Here is a 10516-nt window from a genome sequence, read left to right as displayed (position 1 = left end):
CCCAACGCTGACTTAAAACGAAGTGAAATATGGATCTCATTCTCACTAGAAAATCTTCCAACGGGATTTTCCGAATCAAATGTCGAAGGTCATTTGTTTTGAGTAAAATAGTGAGAGAGCATGTTTAATTAAAGGCCTAATTAAATGTGTATTAAAATTGTTCAATACTTATATTTTCACTTTTACAATTGTAGATCACCATGTCAAACACCAATACTTCGAACAACATTTTGCGAAGCATTCTTGACAAAGAAAAATTGTCTGGGACAAATTTTCTTGATTGGCATCGTAACTTGAGGATAGTCCTCATGCACGAGAAAAAGCTGTATGCTATTGAGGAACCCCAACCTAACCCTGAGGATGAACCTGCCGCCAATGCTCCTAAGGCACAAAGGGATGCTTATCAGAAGCGTCTTGATGATGTCATGGATGCAAAGTGCCTCATGCTGGCTACCATGACCTCTGAGCTTCAGAAGCAACATGAGGACATGAATGCGTTCGATATGATCGAACACTTGAAAACGCTCTATCAAGAGCAAGCCAGGATTGAGAGGTTTGAGGTTTCCAAAGCCCTGTTTTCAGCCAAGCTATCTGAGGGATCTCTAGTAAGTCCACATGTCCTCAAGATGATTGGGTACGTGGGGAACTTAGAAAAATTGGGATTTCCACTTGGAAATGAGCTTGCAACTGATCTGATCTTGCAATCGTTGCCGGAGAGTTTTAATCAGTTTGTTCTGAACTTCACCATGTCGGACATGGAGAAGACTCTGCCACAACTGCTAGGCATGTTGAGGCAAGCTGAGCAGAACATGAAAACAAAAGGGAAGTCCAACCATGTTCTTATGATTGGCAATGGAAACAAAGTAAAGGGCAACAAAGGAAAGGGAGTCAAAGGGAAGGGCAAGGAAGTTGCCAAACCCAAACCCACCCCTAAAGCCTTGAAGCCCACTGGGGGAGTTGCAAAGGAGGGTAGGTGCTTCCACTGTAACAAGACTGGACATTGGAAGAGGAACTGCCCAAAATACCTGGAAGATAAAAAGAATGGAGTAGAGAGCTCCAATTCAGCAGGTATCTTTGTTATTGAAATTAATTTATCTACTTCTTCTACATGGGTATTAGATACCGGATGTGGTTCTCACATTTGTACTAATGTGCAGGGGCTGCAAAGGAGTAGAGGATTGGCTAAAGGTGAAGTCGACCTACGAGTGGGAAATGGAGCAAGAGTTGCCGCATTAGCTGTAGGAGTTTATAATTTGACTTTACCTTCTGGTTTAATAATACAGTTAGAGAACTGTTTTTATGTACCTGCCATTAGCAGGAATATTATTTCTGTTTCTTGTTTGGATAAACTTGGCTTTTCATTTATAATAAAGAACAATTGTTGCTCCATTTATTTAAATGATATCTTTTATGCCACAGCACAAATGAGTAATGGATTATATATTCTTGATCTTGAAATGCCAATATATAACATTGATACAAAAAGGATTAAACCTAATGAGTTAAATCCTACATACCTTTGGCACTGTCGTTTAGGCCATATAAATGAGAAACGCATTTCCAAGCTCCATAAAGATGGGCTCTTGGATTCATTTGATTATGAATCTTTTGAAACATGCAGATCTTGTTTATTGGGAAAAATGACAAAGACCCCGTTCACTGGTAAAGGTGAAAGGGCAAGTGATCTTTTGGCTCTCATACATACTGATGTATGTGGACCATTGAACACACACGCTAGAGGAGGTTTTCAATACTTCATCACATTTACTGATGACTACAGTAGATATGGATATGTGTATCTAATGAAGCATAAATCCGAATCCTTTGAAAAGTTCAAAGAATTTAAAAATGAAGTACAAAACCAACTAGGAAAGAAAATCAAAATCCTTCGATCAGATCGAGGAGGTGAGTATTTAAGCCTAGAGTTTGATGACCATCTAAAAGAGTGTGGGATCTTATCCCAACTCACTCCTCCTGGAACACCACAATGGAATGGTGTGTCTGAGAGAAGAAACCGAACCTTGTTGGACATGGTGCGGTCTATGATGAGTCACGCTGATCTTCCAAACTCCTTTTGGGGACACGCCCTATTAACAGCAGCTTATACACTTAACCGTGTTCCTTCTAAAACGGTTGAAAAGACACCATATGAGATGTGGAGTGGCAAGAAACCACATATGTCTTACTTAAAGATTTGGGGTTGCGAAGTTTATGTAAAACGTCAAATTTCTACTAAACTTGAACCTAAATCTGACAAGTGCTTCTTTGTGGATATCCAAAAGAGACAAAAGGATATCACTTCTACAATCCTTCTGAGGGCAAAGTGTTTGTCGCTCGAACAGGAGTATTCCTAGAAAAGGACTTTGTTTCCAAAGGAATCAGTGGGAGGAAAGTAGATCTTGAAGAAATTCACGATCCACAAAGTAATGACACACCAATGGAGGAACAAGAGCGGGATGCACAAGATGTTGTGACAGAGAATCCTGCTCATATAACACAAGAACCACGTAGGTCCAACAGGATACGTCAAGAACCTGAAAGATATGGATATCTCATATCGGATCAAGGTGATGTATTACTCATGGATCAAGATGAGCCTGTGACTTACCAAGAGGCCATTACTGGCCCTGAATCTGAGAAGTGGATTGAAGCCATGAAATCTGAAATGGATTCCATGTACACAAATTAAGTTTGGAACTTGGTGGAAGCTCCTGATGGGATTAAACCCATAGGATGCAAGTGGGTCTTTAAGAAGAAGACTGACATGGATGGAAAGGTACAGACCTACAAAGCGCGATTGGTTGCTAAAGGTTTCAAACAAATTCATGGGGTAGACTATGATGAAACATTTTCACCAGTTGCGATGATCAAATCCATTCGGATCTTACTTGCCATCGCTGCATACTATGATTATGAAATCTGGCAGATGGATGTAAAAACTGCCTTCCTTAATGGGAGTCTCCTTGAGGATGTGTATATGACACAACCTGAGGGCTTTTGCATTCCAGGAGAAGCCAAAAAGATATGCAAATTACAGCGGTCAATCTACGGATTTAAGCAAGCTTCCAGAAGTTGGAATCTTCGTTTTGATGAAACTGTAAAACAGTATGGATTCATTCAAAATGAAGATGAGCCTTGTGTTTACAAGAAGGTTAGTGGGAGCATAGTCGCATTCCTAGTATTATATGTAGATGACATACTACTAATAGGAAACGACATCCCTACCTTGCAACAAATTAAAACTTGGTTATGGAATTGCTTTTCTATGAAAGATCTGGGTGAAGCAGCCTATATATTAGGAATAAGAATCTATAGAGATAGATCACAAAAACTGCTTGGCCTGAGCCAGAGTACATACATAGATAAAGTGTTAAGACGCTTTAATATGCATGATTCCAAGAAAGGATTCATTCCTATGCAACATGGCCTATGTCTTTCAAAGACAAAGTCTCCTTCATCTAAGGAAGAAAGAGACCGCATGAGTAAGATCCCTTATGCATCGGCTATAGGATCTATCATGTATGCCATGATATGTACTCGACCAGATGTTTCATATGCCTTAAGCGCAACAAGCCGTTATCAGTCTGATCCTGGTGAGGCTCATTGGGTGGCTGTCAAGAACATCCTTAAATACTTAAGGAGGACTAAAGACTCATTCCTAATATATGGAGGCCAAGAAGAGCTAAATGTAATTGGTTACACTGATGCTAGCTTCCAAACAGATAGGGATGACTTTAGGTCGCAATCAGGCTATGTGTTTTGCATAAATGGTGGCGCTGTGAGCTGGAAGAGTTCAAAGCAAGATACAGTTGCTGATTCTACAACCGAAGCTGAGTACATCGCTGCATCAAATGCAGCAAAGGAAGTTGTTTGGATAAAGAAGTTCATTACTGAACTTGGCATATTCCCTAGCATTGTGGATCCCATTGAATTATTTTGTGACAACAATGGTGCAATCGCACAAGCTAAGGAACCTAGATCTCACCAAAAGTCCAAATATATACTCAGGCGCTATCATCTTATTCGAGAAATAATTGATAGAGGAGATGTGAAAATATGCAGAGTACCAACACTTGACAATGCTGCTGATCCACTTACAAAGCCTCTTGCTCAGCCGAAGCATGAGGGCCACACTAGGGGCATAGGTATTAGGAGTATGCCTGATTGGCTCTAGTGCTAGTGGGAGATTGTTGGTGTAAGCCCTAGAGGCCAATTATTTATAATTGCATAATAAATGTATTGAATAATTTACTTATTAAATAAAGGCGTTTCTTTATTATGTTTATGTGTTCAATAATAATAGAGTCCCTAGAATAGTAAGTTCATTGTATGGAATGTTAAGTATGACTTAATCGTGAGATTCCATTAAATATAAGAACACTATTCTTAAACATATCCATAGTCAAGCTTTATTGTGAAATGGGATAACGTTAAAGCATAAAGACTATTATGTTGGTAGACTGATGATCATATCTCACTGATCATGGATAATGAGTTATCAAGTCTTCACATAGATATAAATGTTAAGGGTAACTTTATATCGGATTGACCCACCATGAGAATACTACATAGAGTGTTATGAAATGTCATAAGTTTTCTCATAGTGATAAAAGGTGTATTCCACCCTTCGACCTGAAACCACTATGTACCCTAGATGCAGGAGTGTAATACCTTGTTGCCATTCAAACGTTATCCGTAACTGGATAATTATAAAGTTGGTTGATGGGTATCCCACGAATCATGCTGAGGGACATGAGTGACCTAGATGGAATTTGTCCCTCCTACATAACGGGAGATATGTCTATGGGCCCAATATTGAACTAGACAAGGATGGCATACTATGCCTTGTGTTCAATATAGACATGAGGACAAAAGGGTAATTATGCATAAGATATTTATCACGGAAAGGTTAGTCAGATCACGTGACATTCCTGTGACTTGGGTAACAGTGATGTGTTGCTAGATACCGCTCACTGTTTATAATATTACGATTAATATTATTGCCAACGTCATAAGAACCTACAGGGTCACACACATAAGGACAGTTAAGAAGGGAAAAATAAGTAAGACTTATTGTGGGGGTGTAGTTAGTGAAAAACGGTTATTGGGCTTGAGAAGCCCAATTTCGTGTAAACTAAAGACCTCATAAGAAACTCTATAAATAGAGCCTTATGAACTTCAGTAGTTATATTTTTGAAACCCTAACTGAGTTTAGAAAAATTCTGAATTTCTCTAAACCCTAAACCGCACAAAATTCCCTCAGCCTTCATCCAAGAACAGCTAGCACTGTGAGATCGAAGGTTCCTGTTCGTGTGGACTACGAGTGGAGGTGCTGCAAGTGCGGTGCTTGTGATCAAGAAAGGCGGCCACAGATTTGTTCTTCAAATGTAATATTCTAGACCTGATCATGCTCATTCACAAGAATCCATTGATGGGAAATTTTAATTTTAAAATTCCGCTGCGTTTATAAAAGTGTTTTATGAAACGATTTCCCAACAGAATATATTCATGAGTTTTGAGTGCATGCATCATGAATATTTAGGGATATTGGCTTGTCCAATAAAGAAGGATATCGAACTATATTTGTTTGATAAAGAAGGATATCGGAGGTGAAATACCCTGATAAAGACGATGGTACCACATGCATTAGAGGTGTCTAGAGGACATAACATGAATGTGAAGCATTAGATTGATTTAGGGATTTTGTGTGCATTTTATGATAAATGATGTTTGACACATACTTGGTAAATGTTGATTGTTAATCCGTATGTGAGGAGCAGAGTCCGTCATGACTATAAAATGAACAACGCAGGGTCCGTCATGACCATAATCTGAACAATGTATTTGTTGATGTTTTGGTATTGTCCGAGACGACGTGAAACTATATGTTTGGTGTATTTTGTGGATGATTGATTATGTGATAAATGAAGTATATGCATGATATATGAATATGCATGAATGATGGTGATGTATATGTATAATGTATGATTATGCATGTTTTTATGAAGAAGTGTTTAAGTACCATTTACTTACACTTATATTTTGAGTATGTTGTCTAACTCTCATTTATGTGTTATGTGCTGGATCGTTGGGGGTCCAGATTCACAGGTTTTGTGGTATTCGATGTCGAGTCGTCGGTGAAGCTCCGCTCTGTTTGTGACACGGGAAAGGATTTTATATGTATATAGAGTCTCCTTATCTAGGTTGTATTTAGACTATAGAGTCTTTATAACTTTTGATATTTATTTGTAAAAACTATATCTTTCGATAAAGAAGATTATTCTGTATAAACATTGTTTTTACTAATTAATTACATTAGTATTATTATGATTGAAGAGTGTAATGCTCGAACCATGACTTTTATAATAATAAACTTCAATTTTCCGCCGCGTATTTTGAAAAAGAGTTATCATGGTAGAATTTTATTAAATAATGGGTTTGGGTGTTACAGAGAACGTGGTCGACGTGGCAGATCGAAGAGCGTCCAGATGATCAAGAAGCAGTTACCACTTCGTTGTAGTATTTATAGCAGTTTTTCATTCAGAACAAGGGTCACAAAATTTTATACAAACACTCTCTCTAAAATTCTAAGTACTCAGCGATCGAACGAAAGGAATTCAGAGGAGAAATGTATGTTTTGTGAACCATCTTTATTTGTAATTGCTTTTCATTCAATGCAATTTACTTTCTAGCAATTTTCTTTAGTTTAATTCGAAATACTTGCTCGAGAAACTGCTACTTCGAGGCGATTCGAACTAGTTTCTCTTGTATTAATTGAAAACGTTTCAATCTCTAAGTGTTTGTTTCCTTGTTAAAACGAACATTCAAACAGTTTTCTTAAATAAATAAAACACAAAATTGTCCTGAGATTTACTAGTTGGTCTCGCGAGTTTAAATACTTAAACTAGCGGTTGTTTACCAAATTTCCACGTAAACAACTAAATAGGGTCTTCATGCATTAATCGAAGAGTATAATAGTAGAAATATCCAGAAACATAGTATAGAATACCATAACATAGGGTGCAGATTTTCACAGGCCATATGCACACAAGATGCTTCAAATTATCCAGGTCCTAACTCACAAATGTAATGAGAACAGAAGAGTCGAAAGAGAACATGTGAGCTGTCATCCACAGTACCATAACCAAACTCCAGCAATATAGCATGTAGATCATAAGTCATAAGACACAAACTTATACTACCTTCATCACATCAATCGAAGATAACACCATGAGATACATATGTCATCAACAGTGGAGGAAACATATCATATCCACCACATCAAACATCATAGTCAACACTCATAAAATAGACATTTTCCCTTTGTTTGTGTTGGAACAAAATTGATTTAAAAATGTTTGCCCCTAAATCTATTAAGGTTTTGATGATAACAAAGTATTAATATACAATTGGAAGTACTAAAAATTTATTTTAAGTGTGCAGAACTTAGTTTCAGACAAGCTCTGAAGAAAGCTCAGAAGACAAGTTCTCAGAAGTTCGCAAGAACTCAGAAGATAAGAATCTTCAGAAGTTACATGCATCAGAGGATGAAGACATCAGAACTTGCTAAAGTCTGAAGTGAATCAAACTCTGAGGTATATCTTGGATTGTGTGAAGATTCGAATTTGAAGGTCAACTCTCTTACCAATGAAGAAAAGGACCTCTCAACCTTGATCAGAACAGCTACTTACATTTTGTCTGTCCACAATGGAGAACGTGTGTTATCAGACTTCTTAGCTGAATAAGGAAAGTCTTCTCTACACATGTTCAAAGTTACTGAAACTCTTACTCTGTTTTGGAAACGACCAAATTGCATCAAGACAACTTGCTTGAAGACAAAAGGTTATCTTCAACAACGGTCATCTTTGCAACGACTCTTTCTTAGTCCTATGATCACTGTCGTTTCGTGATCAAAATAATTTTAAAATAAGTAGTACAAGGTAGTAACCTTGGTCGTTTCGCAAGGACTCACGATCGGTTTAACAATGTTAGAATGAATTTAAAGGTTGCAAATTGGGGGTTTTCGATTTGAAAGCAGTAACAACGATAACGAATTTAATCAACGTGAAAGTAATCAATCCACTGGTTTTAGGCAACTTCGTTTATTGTAACATCCAAACCCGTTATTTAATTAACTCTGCCTTTATAAAATATTTTTCGAAAATACGCAGCGGAAAAATTGAAAATCTGATTATAAAGCGCTGGTTTGAATATCACAGAATACGAAATCCTCCGCATCAACACGATGCGTTATAAGTTATACAAAACCAATACTTTTCACCAAGAATAATTCTTATATGAAAACATAAGCAATTACAGAGTAATTTTCTAAAGGAATTTATATATATTTATATATATATATGTGTACAAAACCCCTTTTCTCCCCGTGTCACAATCAGAGCGGAGCTTCACCACGCTACTCGGACAAGCTAACATATAACCTGTCAATCTGGATATCTGAACCCCCAAAGGTCCAGCAATTAACACAAAGCAGAGAGTTAGAAAACATAATCGCATATCATACGAGTATAAGAAAGGCCTTACACTTTCGAACTATCATACATATTCTAACTCACGCCATAACGTCGCACTAAACAGTTATCAATTAATAAAGTTTAACACAATTCAACCAGATAATGTCACATACCATTTATCAAATATATGCGCATTTACCCTAATGTATCTAATGCCAATCAATTCACTGTCATGCCATCCCTAGACATGACTAAATGCATGTGGTACCAAGGTGTCTCACCAACGGTGGACCAAGAACAGTTTTATATCTTGCTGGATATGTCGGAACTTACCGAACCATCTTATCTCCCTTGGATAAGCCAACACAGTTTTATATCCTGTTGGATAGCAGCTCTGGACTCATGGATTCATCTAATCCGATCCTCGGCTTCATTATGGACACATAATCCATTTTCGTTATTGGAACCCAAGTTTCCAATGTTCACATACAATCATGAATGCATGTATCTATGCACATATCAACCATATGATATTCTTTAGCTCGAAGCTACTCTTTTATGAATGCGGGAACACAATCCTAACACATTCACTTAACATTACAAATTAATGCCAAAACATCACATTACTCACTTTAAACTGCAACTTATTGCATACACGTTTATCAATCATATAACGATTAACAATAAGCATTAACAGCATCAACATGTATCAACAATCATGTAAGGATACCCTTAAACCTTGTTACAAGTGCCTAATTACACTTACAACCATTAACAAAAGTTGCAGGTTCAGTACTGTTCGCTAAGCGAAGCAGTAGCGAACAGGTAGCGAACTATTCGCTAAGCGAAGCTCAGTTCGCTGCAGCGAACTACGTCAGAGGATTACAGGTGCATGGCGAACAGGTAGCGAGCTTATGGCGAGCAGGTTCGCGTAGCGAATCTCCTGGTCGCTTAGCGAACTACACCAGAAAAAAATATCTGTTCTTGAGTTTTCTAAGGCGGTTTAACATTGAATCAGCTCAAAAATTCATTCAAACATGTTATAAATTCTTATAAACAGCAATTTCAAACATATATGGTATCAAGGAACATTAATCATCCCTTACAAACCTCCAAATACCTCACAAAATCATGATCATGCCCTTTTCTTGGATTTTAAGCAACTTTCATAAACTTTTCAAACATGATTCAAACACATACATATTTTTCATGGCATCAAGCTAGTGATTAACACATACAAAGTGATGATGAAGAACATCACACTCACATACAAAAGCTTAATCAAAAGTCTAAAAAGAAATTGAGTGGGAGAGTTCGGGAATGGAGACATAGACAATCTCCCCTCTCCTTGCCACTCAAGAATCATGAATTCTAATCTCTTACCTTAGAAATTTGATGAATCCTCAAGCTCCTCATGTTCTAGCTCTCATGAGCTCCTCTCTTTCTCAAGCCCTAGCACCCTCTTGCTTTGCTCTCTTGCTTGCCCTAGCTTAGGGATGATGATCCATGAACTCTCATGTTTCCAACAAGCTGAAGATGGATCAATTTGGTGAAGGTATGAAATTTTGGTGATGGAAGAGAAAGAAGAATGAAGATACACGGCCAAGGAGGAAGAAGAAGGATGAGTTTTGTGATTTCCTCTAAGTCACCAAGTTCACTTTCTCTTGCTCTTATCTCCTTTCCACCTTATTGACTTTTCTTACAACCAAGCAATGAAAATATCTCCCTTCCCACTTGCTTAACATAAACCGCCCCCTTCCCACTTGTCTTGGCCCATTGGGCCAAAAGCCCAATAACAAATCCAAGGCCCAATAATACGGTTCACTCACGTAACGCTCGTAACTCGCTATTAACTTATATTCGCGCCAATTAATTATTCGCCGCTTAATAAAATAATTATGAATTACGCCCTCGCGTAATAAAATAATTAAATAACGAATAATAAATTTCGGGTCGTTACAACTCTCCCCCACTTAAAAGATTTTCGTCCTCGAAAATTACCCGACTTAAAACAACTCCGGATAATTCTTTTATCCGATTTC

The 10516-nt window shown here is 37.7% G+C and overlaps 1 long non-coding RNA gene across 1 annotated transcript; it reads right to left on the bottom strand.

Annotated features, from left to right (window-relative positions):
- Positions 1 to 8381: 8381 nt before the first annotated feature.
- Positions 8382 to 10213, bottom strand: LOC123920371. The gene is made up of 2 exons (XR_006813620.1): positions 9858 to 10213; positions 8382 to 8457 (listed from the first exon to the last, which is right to left on the bottom strand). It is a non-coding gene; the product is annotated as an uncharacterized LOC123920371 (long non-coding RNA).
- Between the last annotated feature and the right edge of the window lie 303 nt (positions 10214 to 10516).

This window comes from Trifolium pratense, linkage group LG4, assembly GCF_020283565.1.
Source record: "Trifolium pratense cultivar HEN17-A07 linkage group LG4, ARS_RC_1.1, whole genome shotgun sequence".
Taxonomy (NCBI): Eukaryota; Viridiplantae; Streptophyta; class Magnoliopsida; order Fabales; family Fabaceae; genus Trifolium; species Trifolium pratense.
The sequence above is the reverse complement of the archived record's forward strand: the minus strand, read 5'-3'. Positions and strand labels throughout refer to the sequence as shown.